Genomic DNA, 16,976 nt, shown 5'->3' on the forward strand with positions numbered 1-16,976 from the left:
ACTGCGGTTATCCCGCGGGTGCTAGGCATAAGCTTGGTGGAGGGGCGGAGAGGAGACCTATTTCCTCTGCAACCTGGGCATCTCTCTGGAGGTGAGCAGCAGAAAGGACTTGCAGAGGCTCAAGTATAAGCCCTTGCAGTCATACCCCAATTTCCACTGGCAGGGCTGCTGCTGCTTCCACGGGGCTTCCTTCACTTTGCTGAGCAATGGAATGTGGCTACCGGGAAAAGAATAAGATTTCTGTTTCTAAATATGTCACTGGTGAAGCTCCTTTTTAAAATATTAATTGTGGCAACGTTGGAAACGCATAAAAGAACTGACAATCATGCTTGTTCAGACCACAGAAGGTTTAATTTCAAAATGTGGTTTTGAATTGCTATTTTTTTCCTTCTGCCTGTAAGCAATGGATTCATCAAAATCCTTTCTTCTGAATAAAAGAAGATCCCCTAATGGTACTCATTCTATGTCATTAATGTGGAGGAGGTGAGCTATACGAGAGGAGTCTGTATTATTTATGATGAGCTGAGTCATGAGCCAAATGAATTTCAATAAGGTCTTCTAGCTGATAGTGATGATATAAAAGATAGAGAGAGGAGGCAATGAAAACCCATTGGAGTGGCTGCTAACAGATCCATTCTCTTGGCTTTCCATGATAAGTAAGAATCTACCTTATTTTTAAAGGCTCCAGATTCAGAGATCACTACATGATTACTCAGTAACTATGCTGACAAAACCTTTTCTTGTTTACTGAATAGGTAACTCATTTTCTGTTTGTAATTCATGTTAAGTAATCCTAAATATATCAAGAACTGGAACTATGGGATCCTGTGGCTGGGTGTTTTGCAAGCCTGATGTGATTGAAGTTAGGGATAATATCTCACACAATTTTTTAAAAAATTTTACTGCAATGCTCATAGAGCCTGAAAAATAGTGTCTCTAAAGATATAAAGGAAATGGTATAGAGTTCGCATCTCAACAGGGGAATAACACATTGAACAAGGTGAAAAAATGAATTTTGGGAGCAGGGTGAAAATACCTTAGATGCCAAAATGGTTTGTGATCCTCCAAAGCTGAAACCTCTGTTACAAAATATAGCATTTATTTCATAGGGGTGAATAGGAAATAAATGTTCAGAAAGGCTTTGTGGGTAAGGGAGACTTTCATTATTATGACAAAATATTTGGGAAACACTGTTGGCTATGGAGGAAAAAGTTCTGGTTTTTGGAGTCAGAAGGACTTTATTAGGAGTCTCAGCCCACTAACCACCAGTGTAGCTTATCTCTCTGTTTCAAACATCTTCCATCTGAAACCGTGATCATAATACACAGAGGCGAGCAACTTTATTCACTTCACTGTCTTCTACTCTGCACCTAATACAGTGACTAGCACAGAGTAAGCTCTTAATGAGGATTTAGTGAACGAATGCATAGAGGAATGAATGATTCTCCCTCAAAGGGTTGTTTGTTGATTAATGAGGTGATGACTGCAAAACTTCTATCTTAGTACTTGGCACATTTGAGGTGTTCAGTAAATGACGGCTGTCTTTCTCCACCCCTGCTTCCTCCACTGTCTAGGACACACAGACTTAATGGGCCAAGACAGGGCAAATGACTCTCCTGGTGTCGTACAGCAAGTCTATAACCCTCTTAAAAATTGAAGCAGGTTCTCTCAGCTCCAACTGAGCCTTATTTGATTGATTATTATTACAAATATTTTCCTAGAATATTCACTGAGTTATCTATATTCTTGGAAAGAAAGTTCTTGCATCACTGAAGTATAATCAAGCCATATCTAAATTGATTTTGATTGGGTACCATCTGGATGTGCTAAGTACAAATTCACATGCCTGGAGCGATGAGGCAAGTTCTCTGCCCTGACAATAAAAGGATCTTGAAAGGGCTTTTGGAAAGCATTCTAAGGGGCAAACTGACATACAGCACCTTCTCCAGCGTAACATGCAGATAATTCAGATAGGAGGGCTGGCAGGCACAACATAATGGCCTGGAAAAGCCAGATATCCATATGGCAAGGGGCTGGGTAAATGAAGATGTATCATCAGTACTTCATTAAGGGTCTTGCCAGAGTTGCATTTATAAACCCACACTGTACACCTACATGTTCATCCAAGTATCAGAAAATCACATTTGAGAAGGTGGAATTGTCTTTAAGAATTTTTAAGCTGTCAACTTCAGTAATAATTCATGTAAAATGAAAATGTTCCTTTCTCCTGTTTGAAGATCCTTTCTTCTCATTGCATTTTTGTATTTAGTAGTGCCTTATGCTTCTACATTTTTTAAATAAATTCAGCTTTGAGGGCAGAGACTATATGTTGGGCCCTTTGCATAATCACTGTTTCCTTACTTCGCATATAGTAGTTCCTCAAAAATGCATGTTGAACAAATGAGAGTATTTTACAGCTAAAGGGAAAAGAAGGCAACCCTAACCTCTATGGATCATCTTTTATGTTCTAGGCACTGCATGGTGCATATTACAGCTATTATTTCATTTAACATTTATAATCAACTTGTAACTAATTTGCCCAATGTCACAAAATTAGTAAGTGGCTGAAACTGGAATCAATTAAGGTTATTTCTGATTCCAAAGACTATGCTCATTAAGAAAAAAAAAATTGTTTCAGCAGCCGTGACAATGCACCCCAAAGACCTCCTACTGTAAGTAGTATAATTGACCAAAAAGCCCCAACAGCATAGGCCAAAGATGAAGCTGCTGTGCGCTCCACTTTTAACACAACTGTCTCCACTTTTCACAGAGGCCATGCCTCCCACAGGCAGCTTCCAGCCAGGAACTGAGGGCAGCAGGAATAATGAGCAGTTCACCTTTGGCTTAGGGGCAAATCTTCCCTAGGCCTCGTGGCAGTCTAGGATGGTTCCACTCAACTTTCCACCCAGTCTGGCTCTTTTACTGGGGTCAGATTGCATCATGATCCAATGACTCTTCCAGCCTCCTCCAACTTCCTCTCTATTTTCTCTTGTAGGCGTTTCCCCTAATAAAATGCTTGCACATTTAATCCACTCTTGGGAGCTGCTTTATAGCAAACCCAATGAACACAGTTCTAAATACTTTTCCCATTCCAAGCTGCGATTCATAGCTTAAGTTAGTTTTCATCAGACATTTCCTCAAAACACTCCTGATGTTAGAAAAGAATAAATATGTACTCTCCACCCATGAAGGTCTGGGGCCTGCCACAACTAAGAGATTTGTTGGAAGTTCATGCTTTGTCCCACAATTACTTGTCCAATGTCTGTCTTCACTGTAAAATAATAAGCTCCATAGAATCAGAGTGTGACTATCTTGTTCAGTGTTATATGCCCATTGCCTATAATAATTGCTGGTGCATAGTAAGTACTCAATAAAAAAATAATGACTGGGAAAAAATCTAAGAATTATTTTTCTATTCCATAATATAGTCATACTTGTCTTTTTCTTTTTTAAAGAAAAACCTTTTATCCTCAGCAGAATTTAAATGACATTTTAAATGCAATATTAAACCTTTAATCTTTAGCACATTAGTACATTCCCTGGAGGCAAAAATATCCTTGTTTGGAAGTTACGAGTTCACTAATTTGCCCCATTGTTAACGTTAGGAAAAAACCCAGACTTTTCACTTTCTAGTTCAGGGTGTTTTCCTTCTCATGCACAATATTCTTTTGCATTTACCTCTTATTATTATAATCTACTTTGAAACTTTTTCTCCCACTCTTCCATTTTAGGCATTCCTAATATAATTAACTTTACCTACATTGTTATTTTTCTGTTTATACATTATATTCCCTCCTAGCTTTATTTGAGCTATGACTACTTCTCCAATTCATTGTTATAGGATTGTAGTCTAACCTCAGGATTTAGTTCTTACCTTTTAGTTTGGAATCATCTGGAAATTTAGGGAGGGAGGATTGCATCTAATTCCTGACATCACTTAGCATTTTCTCTCCCTTGGCCCTGAATCAGTGAGCCCCTGATCAGAAATGTATATATTTCATTCTGTTTCTTTCTCTCTGAGGATGGAGTTTTGTTCTTATTAAATTTTAGAGAAAAGCCTCTTTGTGGTGCAAGTGGTCATGATAAATAGTGTTGTTCAGTTACTCTGTCTCCTCTGTGCACACCCTAACACATAGAGATGCTTAAAATTTTCTCTCACTCTCATAATTGAGTGGGCTCTTAAAGAGGCAATTCCATTTTTCTAGCTCTGGCTAAAACCCTTGGAGACATACTTGAATCTCTTCTTCTCATAGCCCTCATCTTCTCTATCAATAATTCCTGTAGGTTCTACCTTCAAAACATATCTAGAAGCTGGCCAATTCTCACTGCCTTCACTGCTGCCTTTCTGAATCAAGACTCATCTCCAGCCTGAATTATTTCAGTAGCCTCCTGATTGGGCCCTTCACTTCCACCCTTGCTCCTTGGTAGTCTATTCTCAGTACCTGCAGTATGGAAAGCAGATGGAGTCACTCTACTCCAAGCTTCTGCCGGCTTCCTAAATAATCCAGAGTGAAAGCCTGAGTCCTTAGAGTAAACTCCAAGGTCCTACTCAACTCTCAGCATAAGTCTCATGATCTTGTTTCACACTGCCTTAGCCATGCTGGCTTCCTTGCTGTTTCTCAAGAATGAGAGCCATGTTCCAGCCTCAGGGATTTTGCACATAATGTTTTCTGCCTTGAAGGCTCTTTTCCTTGATATCTGCATGAATTGTTCCTTTACTTCCTTTGGGATTCTGCTCAGATGTCATTATCTCAGAGGAGGCTTCTTTGGCCACCATATTTTAAAATTGCAGCCCCTCTCACCCCTGCCTGGCACTCTTTTTTTTTTTTTTTTTTGAGACAAGGTCTTGCTTTGTCACTCAGGTTGGAGTGCAGTGGTCTGATCACAGCTCACTGTAGCCTTGAACGCATGAGTTCCAATGATCTTCCTGCCTCAGCCTCCCAAGTAGCTAGGACTACAGGTGTACCACCATGCCTGACTGATTTTTAAATTATTTTTGTAGAGATGGGGTCTCACTGTGTCGCCCAGACTGGTCTCATACTCCTGACCTCAAGCAATCCTGCCTCAGCCTCCAAAATTTGCTGGGATTCTAGGCATGAACCACCATGCTCAACCTCTGCGTGACACTCTTGATCCCTTCTCTTCATTTTTAAAAAGCTTCATAAACATAATATTTATAATCATCTGAAAAACCATTTATTCAACCTATTTAGTTATTTTTTTTTAAATTAGTTCCCTCCTGGTAAGATAAAAGCCCCATAAGAGCAGGAATTTTTTATTTTTTCACTGCAGAATCCCTGGTGTTTAGAAAAGCTCCTGGAATGTAGTAGACACTGAATAAAAATTTGTTGAATGAAAGAATGAATATTCTGCTGCTTTATGCATCCTTTAAGTCCCACCTGGAATATGAGGCTGTCAAGGCTTCTCAGCAGTTATAGCCAGCTACATATCCCTTCCTTTTAAATGGAGCACTTTGGATTTACATGTTTTATATTATTGATTTATGGCATACATTTTCATAGATTTCCTTGATATCTTTCTTTCTAAACTATAAGCAACTCAAGGGAAGTATGGTAACTTATTAGTCTCTATACCCCCTAACATTTAGAACAATGCCTGGTACACAACAGTGATTCAATAAATGCTTATTGGTTAAATAAATTAATGGATGAATATCCCAAGAAAAACGAAGCTGTCAACAAATACGTTTGCTTCTTCAGAGTGGTAGCTGGTACACAGCTATCATCATTGTTCATGATAAGAGTGATGATGGTAACAGAGTTACCCCGAGACTGAAATGGAGCATCTTCAAAATATTTTTGAAAAAAGGATAATGAGAATTTAGGTTTTTGGCTTCTATCTCATTATGACAAAGGGTTAGAAGACTGAAAAGCAGGTTTTGGTACCACTGACTAAGATAGTTTGCTGGTAAATTGGTGAGCATGTGCTGTGAGGCAAAACCAGGATCTTGATCAAATAGTCAACATAAATCAGTAATTATCAAGGTCGGTCAAACATAAAGGCATTAACCATGTTCCTAAGATCACTTAGGTCTGACAAGGAAGACACTTGGATTATATATGTTCTATGATCTGAGTGGCTGTGTTTTTCCTGAAATTCATATATTGAAACCTAAACGCCTAAAATGGTGGTATTAGAAGGTAGGGCCTTTGGGGGTGATTAGATCATAAAAGCAGAGCCTTCAGGATTAAGGTTAATGTTCTTATAGGGCAGACCCCAGAGAGCTACTTCATCTCTTTCATCATGTGAAGACAGAAGGAGAAGTTGCAGTCTGTGAGGATATGGGCCTTCACCAGACACCAAACTTGCCATCACCTTGATCTGGGGCTTCCCAGTCTCCAGAACTGTGAGAAATAAATTTCTGTTGTTTATAAGCCACCCAACTTATGGTATTTTTTATAGCACCCAAATGGATTAAGACAGTGTAGTTAGATTATTCTACCAAGGTTTGCCTTCATTTATTAAATTATTTGATTTTTAAAGAGAGACATTTCTCTAAACAAATGAGGCATTGGAGATTTTTTCTGGTATCTTTCTATTGATAAAGCAAATCTATAGACTGAGAAAACATACACAGTAACATATATATTTTATGATTATTCAAAGTTATCACTGCATAATAAAGGCCAGGGAAATGAAGTGTTGAATGTTCTGATACTACTAATAACCTTAGATAATTTGGCAGAGTCACTACTGTCTGTGTGGCAAAGGAAATGTCACATGTCTATCTGCCAAAGATTGGCATAAGGCTGGTACAGTATTTCAGCATAAGTGAGCAGAATAGTGTAAAAAATGCCATTTTGATTTTTCTGATTCAACGGGAGCACATATTTATTTGGTTTTTACAAACCTGGTTGTTGCTAAGTCTCCTGCCTCCCCCCACCCACCTAAGAGAAACTAAAATCTATTCCTTTGCAAGGGACAGTTCCTCAGGTGGGGTGAGGAAATGTTAGAAACCAAGCAGGAAAGGAATTCTGTATTTTAAAGGTGTCCTACTTTTCTATTTTTTTCTTTATTAAAAATTCAGCTTCTTTCAAGCACAGAAAGTGAAAACATGACACCTCACTGATGTAAGTAATGAAGTGGTCCTTAAAACAAAAGGATACACTGTGATCTGAAAATATTCCACCAAGTTATGAAAGCAAATGATTCCTTGGGAAAGAAATTAGCTAGAAATTCGAGAAAACTCTTTTCAGGGCGCAGTGGAGGCATGAAATCTGTGTTTTTGAATGGTAAAATTTGTGATATGTATGTGTGTTTCTATATATCTATATCTACATCTATATCTATATCTATATCTACATCTATACCATATATGGCTCTTTGCTTCTTACATTTAAAAAAGCAAAAAGAACAAAACACCACCACCAAAAAAAAAAAAAAAAAAAATGCTGCCCCAGATGGTGTGCCCATCCATGTGGATAAGTGTCACTGAGAAGACTGAAACACACTCTGCGCTCTGCGTCCTCCCTGCTGGACACCCAGCCCTCAAGTGACTCTCTGCTGTCCCTGGTTGTGCCTCCTGCTTGTGTCGCTGCCTGTTCTCCTCACAGTCTGCAAGCTTCATTTGCTCCAAAGACGCTGTTCCTTTTCTGCTTGCTGCAAACCGGGTTGGACGGCACGGCTGTCGCTTCTCAGCAGTTGTGCTGCACCTCCGGGTAGCTGCCCACCCTGGCCACAGTTACTCTGCCCCTTCTGTTGACCATTTGGCCACTGACACCGAGGCTGAAGTTCATTTCTGATTAATAAGGGGTATGGCATGTTGGGATACTAATGAAGTGGCTCAGTAAGTTGCATGTGAATTTGGCATATATCCAGGTGTCACTGTCACAAGCTACATTAGGGGTTGGCTTCTATAGGGACATTAAAAAAAAATATTTTTTAAGGCCTCGTTTCTGATCTCTCAGCCTCCATACCTCTTTCCCACCATTCGTATGTTTCTGCCAATAATTGCTAATCTTTATAAAAACCCAGCCCAAAGAATACAAAACTCTGCTAAAAACAAAACAGAACAAAAACTACCAATTACTGACTGAACGTGAGCTAACTAACTCCTTAAGTCTGGCATTCAAGGCTCTGTGCTTATTTGAGTCATACAACTGGTTCTAGCAGCTTTCTTTCTGTGTCAATGAATGATTCCAGTAGCAATACTATTGTGTGGTTTTATTGGACCTTATTAATTTTAAAGAACATTCATTTTGATTGTTATAACAAGCTTATTATTCCCATCCCTCATATGAGGAAACCAAGCTGTAAGATATGCTAGCACACATTTGGGAGCCTTGAGCAGGCCTCAGAACCCTCTTCATGCACACTTAGGAATTCTAAAGAGCATCATTTTGATATCCATTTGTAAAATGTAAGGACTTTGAATAGTAACTCAGGGACCTGAATTATATTACACTAGCCCAAGGTTCTCTATTCTTTTCCCACTGTTGCTAAGTAGATAGAATATTCTAAACTGACTATTTGAGCTTGTCTTACTCCCTTGGCAATGCAGACAGACTCCAGGTGTTCTCTAAGCTTTCTAGACATGTTAAGAATGTCATATCTATTATATATTTAGACATGTCGTATCTATGTCATGACATAAGCATGACATGAGAATGACATGCCATTCTGTCATAACATAAGAATGATGTAAGAATGTCATATCTATGTCTATTTAGACATATTAAGAATGTCTTATCTATTGATCATTGAGGCACTCAGAGGCTGAGGCATGGAGCTAATGTTTGGGCATTTGTAGCTAAAAGTAATTGTTTCAAAATAATTCCAACCAGGATGCACCATTTTTTTTTATTATTACCTTGCCACAGCCATGATTGCTTACTACAGTCATAGGAGAGAGGGATCTGCTTTGATACAGATGCCAGTGTCACCTTTTCTTGAGAAGAATGCATAGCAGTGATGCTGCCTGTAATCCTAGCTACTCGGGAGGCTGAGGTGGGAGGATCCTTTGAGCTCAGGACTTCGAGGCTGCAGTGAGCTATGATCACACCACTGCCCTCCAGCCTAAGTGACACAGCAAGACCCTGTCTCTTAAAACAAAACAAAACAAAAAATCCTATAGTGTAATGCTGAGTACATAATAAGATAGTAAGTTGTCAGTAATTATTTGTGGGATGCTAAAACAAATAGAAGCATGGAAACATATTCCTTTAATGGTGATAAGCATGCATCACTGCTGTCTGGAAAGCCTTTACGATCTGCACTTTATCATCTCAGGTACAATGCTCTCAGATTTTGAGGTTTCATATGTCTCTTGGTCCCACGCTGAGGTATAAGTTCAGGCATGCTCATTCTGTTAGTTTCCCTGAATTGCTGAGTGTCATGTGAACAAAAAAGAATGAAATAATGTTGGGGACGGCTGAAATGCTGCCTTTATGACTTCCAAATTTCTATCCCAGCCACATGGCAAAGGGAATCATCTTACCAGCAATAAAGAGGGGCTGCTTTCATTGAACATCTCCTACATGGCAGTTAGAGGGTAAGCTTCTTACTTGCTTGAACTCTGATTTTCCCCTAAACCTAATTGGGTAGAAATAATTATCCACCATTATAGATAAAATATCAAAGCCCAGAGAGGTTAAGTAAATTGTTCAAGTTTGCCAAGCTAGTAAGTGGCAGCACAAAGATTCTATTCAGCAATGCCTGATGACAGTGCCTGTGAGTCCGCTAACATGCCATTCAGTTTTGTAGTGTGGGTATGGAGAGACGAAGGAGATAAATTGAGTGTCATGTGCTGTACAAGTGTTTTTTTTGTTTTTTTTTTGTTTTTGAGAGGGAGTCTCACTCTGCTGCCCAGGTTGGAGTGTAGTGGCACAATCTCGGCTCACTGCAACCTCCGGCTCTCGGGTTCAAGCAATTCTCCTGCCTCAGCCTCCTGAGTAGCTGGTGTTACAGGCATCCGGCACCATGCCCGGCTAATTTTTGTATTTTTAGTAGAGATGGGGTTTCACCATGTTGGGCAGGCTGGTCTCGAACTCCAGACCTCAGGTGATCCGCCCACCTCGGGCTCCCAAAATGCTGAGATTACAGGCATGAGCCACCGTGCCTGGCCTCAGAGTTGTTTTTAACTTTTCTCAACAGCTCTAAAAGATGGGTGTTACTGTTCCCATTTATAGATGAACAAACTGAGACTTAGAAATTGTGAATAAATCCTATGCAACTTTCTACACCTAAGATTTTACTTGGTGATAATTCCTAAATAGCTATAGATTACTTCAGCCGTGGTATACTACATGAGTTTTCATGACTTGGTTTGTGAACATATGGATGTTCATTTTTTTAAATCCCAGACAAGAAGAATTTGGAGAGGGTGCATAGGAGAAATTATGAAATAGGGGAAAGTATGAAGTTAGAGAGTGGTGGACAAGGCCCCTTCTAAAATATTATTTTGGGACTCAAAATTTAAATGTTCATTACTTAATGTAATCAAGGAGTCCTTTATGTTTTTCAAAATTTACTTTTAATACACACCGGGTCTTTGGTATGAGAGGAAAAAACAGAACAGGACAATAAGTGCCTGCTTCATTGGAAATAGATTTCCAGCATTTAGGTTTGAATATGGAGCATCTTGGTACCTGAAAGACTGTTTTCCATAGAATAGACTCTGCTCGAATCACTTCCTGAAAATGGTACCTTCTCATCTCAAAGGCTGATGGCACTGCTGTTGCCCAGCTGTTTACAGATGTTTTCACCCTGTAGGAACTTCACCCTGAGTCATTAAATTAATAGTTTGGCTGTCACCTTGTGATTTATCCATGAAATTGCTCCTCTGAGTGCAGAGTATATATAAAAGGATGTTCAGCTTATAACTCATACTGTTGCATAGCAGCAATAATCATGGATAAGACAAACCCTTTAAAAATCAAAGCTGTTAGTAAAATAATGTTTTCTTTACTGTAGTACATACCATGTTGCAGTCTCATGGATAGTGTGGCATCAACTATTCGGATATAATTTAGCCTTTGTAAACAGAATGTGTTTGTGAAAATCATGAGAGATTACTTGGCGTGTTGTATTTTGCTTTCTGGCAGCTCATGATCCTTATGCTCTACATGAATTACCAGGTTAGATCTGCTTTAAAAAGCAGATCGCAGATCATGCCTTTTCTCTTTGCAATGACACAGGATTATAGACTGACATCTGAATGTGCCTGAATAAAAGCAACTCGGAATTTGGGAGGATGGTTGGATTATGTTAAAGCTTTCAGAATGCTGCAAGCACCTCTATAGCAGCCAAAGGATTTTCAGGGCCACAGGGACGCAGTAATCAGCTCTAATTCTTTTCTCTCTGGCTTATGACCTCTGAAGTAGCTTAATAATTAAAGAGGTGCACCATCAGAAAGCTTTACAGACTTACATGGAACTGCTTGTTTTAGCCCAATCCAAATATATAACAGATTCAAGAGAAAATCAAAAGGAGCAACGATGTTAAAAGGTTTTAAGACTAGAGTATATATGATAATACCCTGGTTGCCTATTTAGAATGCAGGAATTAGACTTTTAAGAGCTATAGATGGATCCATTAGCATGTACTTGCTGGTCAAGACTGTGGCACACCTAGCCCTTCGTGGAAAGAAACTCACCCATTTTGAGCCACCCAGAAATACTTTCCTTGGTTTATTCAGGACTTTTGCCTACGTTGACATGTTTTTCTCTTACAGGCCACACAGCATGTCCTGTGGGACAGGAGAAATACGGAGAATGCAGCACACTTGCTTCCTACCGAAGTAGGTATTTTCTTTCCAGATTTCCTTCAGTTGCAAAGTCTGATTATTTCAGTTTTTTTGGATGAAATAGAAAATGCTCACCTAAAAATATAAGTCAGATTTGTTAAAATCACTTCCAAAGGATACTGATATGTCAGATAGCATTTGAATACATAATAATTTCTTTAAAATACATTTTCCAGATGGATTTATTATTATAGCCATATTGAAAGTAGTTTTCCCTATTGTGGAGAAAGATACAATAGTCTAGCTTAGCCCAATTCTATTAACAGGTGACTCTTTTAACCAACTCCTCTTGTTTTGATTGCATGCTTATGTGTGCTAAGCTGCCTTTCTTAGATGGCCTCCAAATTATTCCCATGTCTTGGCATTCATGCTCTGTGTAATCGCCTCCCCTCGAGTGTAGACTGGACCTAATAACAATTTGTAATTTGTTAAAAGGCTGGCTTTTAACAAATAGAATATAGCAAAAGTGATGGAATGATCACTTTTGAGACTAGGTTATGAAAGACTGTGACTTCTGTCTATCTTGTACTCTCTGACTATCTCAATCTGATGAAGCCAGCTCCTATGTTGTGAGTTGCACTGCGGAGCTCTCCATGTGGCCGGGATGTGATGGTGAGCAGCCTTTGGTCAACAGCCAAGAAGTCACTGAGGCTCGTAGTTAAACAAGCTTCAAGGAATTGGATCTTGCCAACAACTACCGAGTGGGCTTGGAAGTGTATCCTGCCCCAGTTGAATCTTGAGACGACATGGCCCTGACCGATAGTTTGTAGTCTTGTGAAAGACTCTTTTGAGCTGGAAAACCTAGTTAAACCACACATAGAATTGTAAGTCATAGAAGCTATATAGATGTGTGCTGTTTTAAGTGGCTAAATTTTGGGGTAATTTGGCATACAGCAACAAATAGCTAATACACCAAGCCATAAACCAATCCTTCCCCCTCATTCCTCCTTTTCTTCCTTCCTTCCACCTCTTGCTCTTTCAAATGTAGATTAGGCATCTTCTGTGAGCCAGGTACTATGGTTAGGCATTGTGAATGCAGTACTGGGCGTGGAAGACTGGCTAGGAAATGTAGTGATGACTGTATTCGCTGGGCTTCCATGCTCACGGCAGGTACAAACATTGAACAAATGAATGACATAAAATAAATGTAAAGAGTACTTTGGAAACATGACAGTGGGTCTTGAGCTATTTCTGGGAGAGATTGGTTATCAGTGAAAGCCTTCCCAAACTATGAAGTGTGAGTGGAATTATTTTAATTTGGTTTCCTATTAAGTATGTCAGCTGGGAGAGAATTCTCTCCCTAGAAGGTATCCTGCCATCTAGACAGCTATGTTTCTTTATTATTATTATTATTATTATTATTATACTTTAAGTTTTAGGGTACGTGTGCACAATGTGCAGGCTATGTTTCTTACTATAATGTGATACATAGCATTTGAGAATATCCCTAAAAAAGACAAGTACATAGGCCATCTGCTGATGCTCGAAAGCTTTTCTTTGTTAAGTAAGTGATTCTGGAGTTATGTGTCATTTTACCTATCTTGTACTAAATTTGTGTTGAGTGCCGATTTCTCTGTGCTGTTCCTGCCAACCCCCACCTGTGGATGCCATGTCTCTGTAATGCAGGAAGACATTTCTATGATTATTTGTTAAATTATACATGGCTAGGAACCTGAGAGTGTCACAAGAGCAAACATGATTGTTGATTATCCCTGCCTCTCCCCACCCTATTTTTAAGAGGAAAAAATAAACTGTCAGAGGTCAATTATGTAGTAATTGTGAAGGCCGCTCCCATCAAAGCATGTAGTTGAGTTATATGAAGATGGCAGTATGTGTGTATTTATTTTCCTGGCATCAAACTCAATCTTTACTGTGCTCTGACCACAATCCTTATTATCTCTCCCAAGAGTCTGAGGTCCTGGAGTTCTACAAAAGCATCAGTGTGAAATAGCACCAAGAGTTAACTTAAACTTGAAATCCCTGAGAAAAGTCACGGTAAAAAACTTAGAGCCATGGTAGTGGATGGATGCATCCAGTGATCGCATAGTGAAAGGTGGTAAAATGACACTGAAAAGGGTGATTAAAAAATGAAAAAAAATGAAGGTTTACTCAACTGGGGGACAAAGAACTTTTTTTAATAGAGGAAAAGGACATAAAGTGGTTGGCAATGTAGAAATTATTCCTGAGAACAAAGGCTGCAAAATTTCCTAGAGTTAGATATAATAAAAATGTTGTGATGCTGCCTCAAAGCAATGTGGGAAGCAAGTGTGTGGTAGACACTACAGCTGGTCCTTAGCAGTCACCTCTAGGTCCTGGCTATGAAAATAAGAAAAAACATAAGAAAGAGAGGACCCTATAATTTCAGATTAGGATAGTCTCATTGGCAGAAGTGTATGCAAAGCTGATGTTTCTGAGAGTAGACAAAAAGGATGCAGAACAAGAGAGGAAGAACAAAAATCAGGAAACTATAGGTGCCAACACAGGCAGTCTTTCTCTCTATTTCTGCCTAGAAGGTGATAAGATCTCTACTTAATGCTGGCAGGTTTATAGAAAGCCTTGAAATATGAATATAATTATCCGATAACCAACCACATGAAGATAATAAAAAAGATGATTTTTAGCATACAGAAAATTCTAAACTTCTCTAATAAGCTTCTTGGTATAATTCATTATATTTGCTTATGGAACTCAGGAAAGAGTAAACAAAAAGTTATGACTATAGGAGGAGGTACTAGATGAAGAAAGTGCACAAAGAAGTTCCATAACGCAGCATGGTTTCATGATTACTGTGTAATTGTGGTCACAGTGGTAGATGTATTGTTGGGAATCTTCTCATTGCAAATAACAGAAGACATAACTCAAACTGCTAAGGTAACAAAGGTGGCGTGACTCTAAAGCAAATATATTGAATAGATAGCTGGGTTCTATCAATGCAGGATGGCTGTCAATGCTTCTGGAGGCTCTAAGTGTTCACACTTGAAGAGTATGTCAATGGAAGAGCAAGGGATCTTCTTTTTAGTGGTCTCCATCTAATTATCTCCTTACTTATTATTGCTCTGCATTGGGTACCAGTCCCATGTCTAACTCAATCACTATGGACATTGGAGTAGGCTCTCTTGTTTAGCTGAAGCCAATCAAGGTCCGTTGCCAAAGCAGAAAGTGGTCAGTTTCCTCTTGAAGCACATTGACTGAATGAGGAAGCATCTTATATTTAAAAAAAAACCAACAACTCAGGATGCTATTATTAAACAGAAAAGAAACAGATACAGGGCATCAAAACTCAGCAAAATCTTCTGCAGTGGGCAATAAGCTCTTTCACATTGGGATAGAAGGTGTCTGCAGTTTTTTCAACTTCTTGTAGTAGGTGCAAGTAGAATGAAAGGCACGGCCTCTTAGTTTAGTTTAATAAAGGAAGTAATTGCTTCTCCTGTGGAATAGTCAACAAGTTTAGTACATGAAGGTGAGGAGGCAGCCTGGGGGCATTTGGACTGGTATTTAGGAAGGCTCTGGTTCCCAAAGGAGGGGAACCACAAATTTTACATGTGACTCAAGACTGTTAGTTCTTTGGGCCTCTTGTGTCAGGTGGCTTCTAACTTTAAACATTTGGCCTTCCTCTGAGATGAGTGGGTGCACATAGCATAGGTGTGGATTATCTGTTAGAAGCCTCTAAATATGCAAAAATTTAAAAATGTTGCATTTTCACAGCTAATGAATAACTCAGTGGCGCATAAAAGGAACCATAGCATAGGCTATTATTTTTTCTATAATGATTGAGACAGGGCCATAATTAATCAACAGTCATACAAATGCCAAAAACTGGTAAAATTGTTTAAATAGGAGGAAATAAATCCTCTACATCAACCCACAGGTGACCTTCTACAGAGAAAATGGGTTTTATGCCATAAATAAACATAAGTATAATGAACAGGAAGTGGCTCATTGTTAAAAAAAGAGAGATCATCTGATTATCTCTTGCTGATTATATAAATGCCAGAGAGTAATTTTAAGTATTCTAAAGATAACTAGAATAATTTACAAATGCCTTTATACAGAGTAGCAAAGGAGCAGTGTGTACATTCAAAAAGCATGATGACCTTGCCAAAAGACTTTCATAAATTAACTTGAGAGAAAGAGCACAGATTCTGTTATACTATATGGTCATTGGCCGACATGAAGTGTAGCTAATTCTTGATTTCTGAGTAAAAATATAAAGAATCCTTTATGGGGAACAGATGCAATTAAAATAGAAAAATCTCATTAGAGTGTTAAAACCAGTCTTAGGTCCTCCACCATGAGTTCAGACTCTGGAGTTGTATATTTCTGAGATCAGTCTCAGTTCCAGGACTTCAATATCTTGAGGCTTTGGCAAGTCACTGCATATCTCTAAGCCTTGGTTTATGCATCTATAAAATGGGAAGTAATAGCAACTACCTGACAGATTTGGGGGAATTAAATAGGAGAATATATGTAAAGCACTGAGTATAACGCCTGTCACACGATAAGTGCTCAAAACCTGTTATCTCTTAAAGAAAGTATTTTCTCCTTTCTAGCTTGTGGGCACGAAATTGCAGGGGGAATGTCATACTTCAGGGATCAATGTCATAGGTCACCCAGCTTCTCATGACTCACCTTCACTTACTCAGTGAACAGAAATACATATCATCACAGGTGTATTTGACTTGGTTTTGCTCATCAGGATTCCTCAGTGCCCCCACAGAGCCTGACCCATAGTAGATACCTAATGAATATTTGTTGTCTAATCAACTGACTGATGGGTTGTCTGGCAACTGGGCAGCTGCTTGGTCCTGCTGGGTGGTATCAATGACACAGCTGGTCCCCACTCTGGCTGATGAGGGAAATGTGCTGTTTTAACTTGTACATTTTTCTTTATTCTGCCCAGAGTTTTGACCAGACCTGGGTGTTCCTCTCAGTCTTCCCGCTTGAACCAATCCCATCTGTCTCCCTCCCTTACCCATTAACAAACTTGCTTATTATCCTCAACGTGATGTTCCAAATATGGTCTTAGCAAAATTGAGATCAAATATCCTTCTTCAACTATTGCTGGAAAATATTTTGATGGCTACAGAAAAGAATTCCTGACTTTTCATTGCTTTTCCATCTTTCAAACCAGAGGTCTCTGCTTGCAGGTGACATTTAACAATTTTCTTTCTTTTCCCAGTTTCTGTAGCAAAGGAAAGAAGCTGCCATTTCT

The 16,976-nt window shown here is 39.0% G+C and overlaps 1 long non-coding RNA gene across 2 annotated transcripts in view; it reads left to right on the plus strand.

Annotated features, from left to right (window-relative positions):
• LOC129010401 (uncharacterized) overlaps nt 1–16,976 on the plus strand; it is a 190,286-nt gene that overhangs the window by 27,846 nt on the left and 145,464 nt on the right. Inside the window, exon 2 of one of the 2 annotated variants that reach the window (XR_010122652.1) lies at nt 11,693–11,758. This is a non-coding gene — a long non-coding RNA (uncharacterized LOC129010401). Of the gene's footprint in view, nt 1–11,593; nt 11,759–16,976 lie in introns of those variants that run through there. The other variant, XR_008492990.1, reaches the window with a different exon arrangement.

This window comes from Pongo pygmaeus, chromosome 10, assembly GCF_028885625.2.
Source record: "Pongo pygmaeus isolate AG05252 chromosome 10, NHGRI_mPonPyg2-v2.0_pri, whole genome shotgun sequence".
Taxonomy (NCBI): Eukaryota; Metazoa; Chordata; class Mammalia; order Primates; family Hominidae; genus Pongo; species Pongo pygmaeus.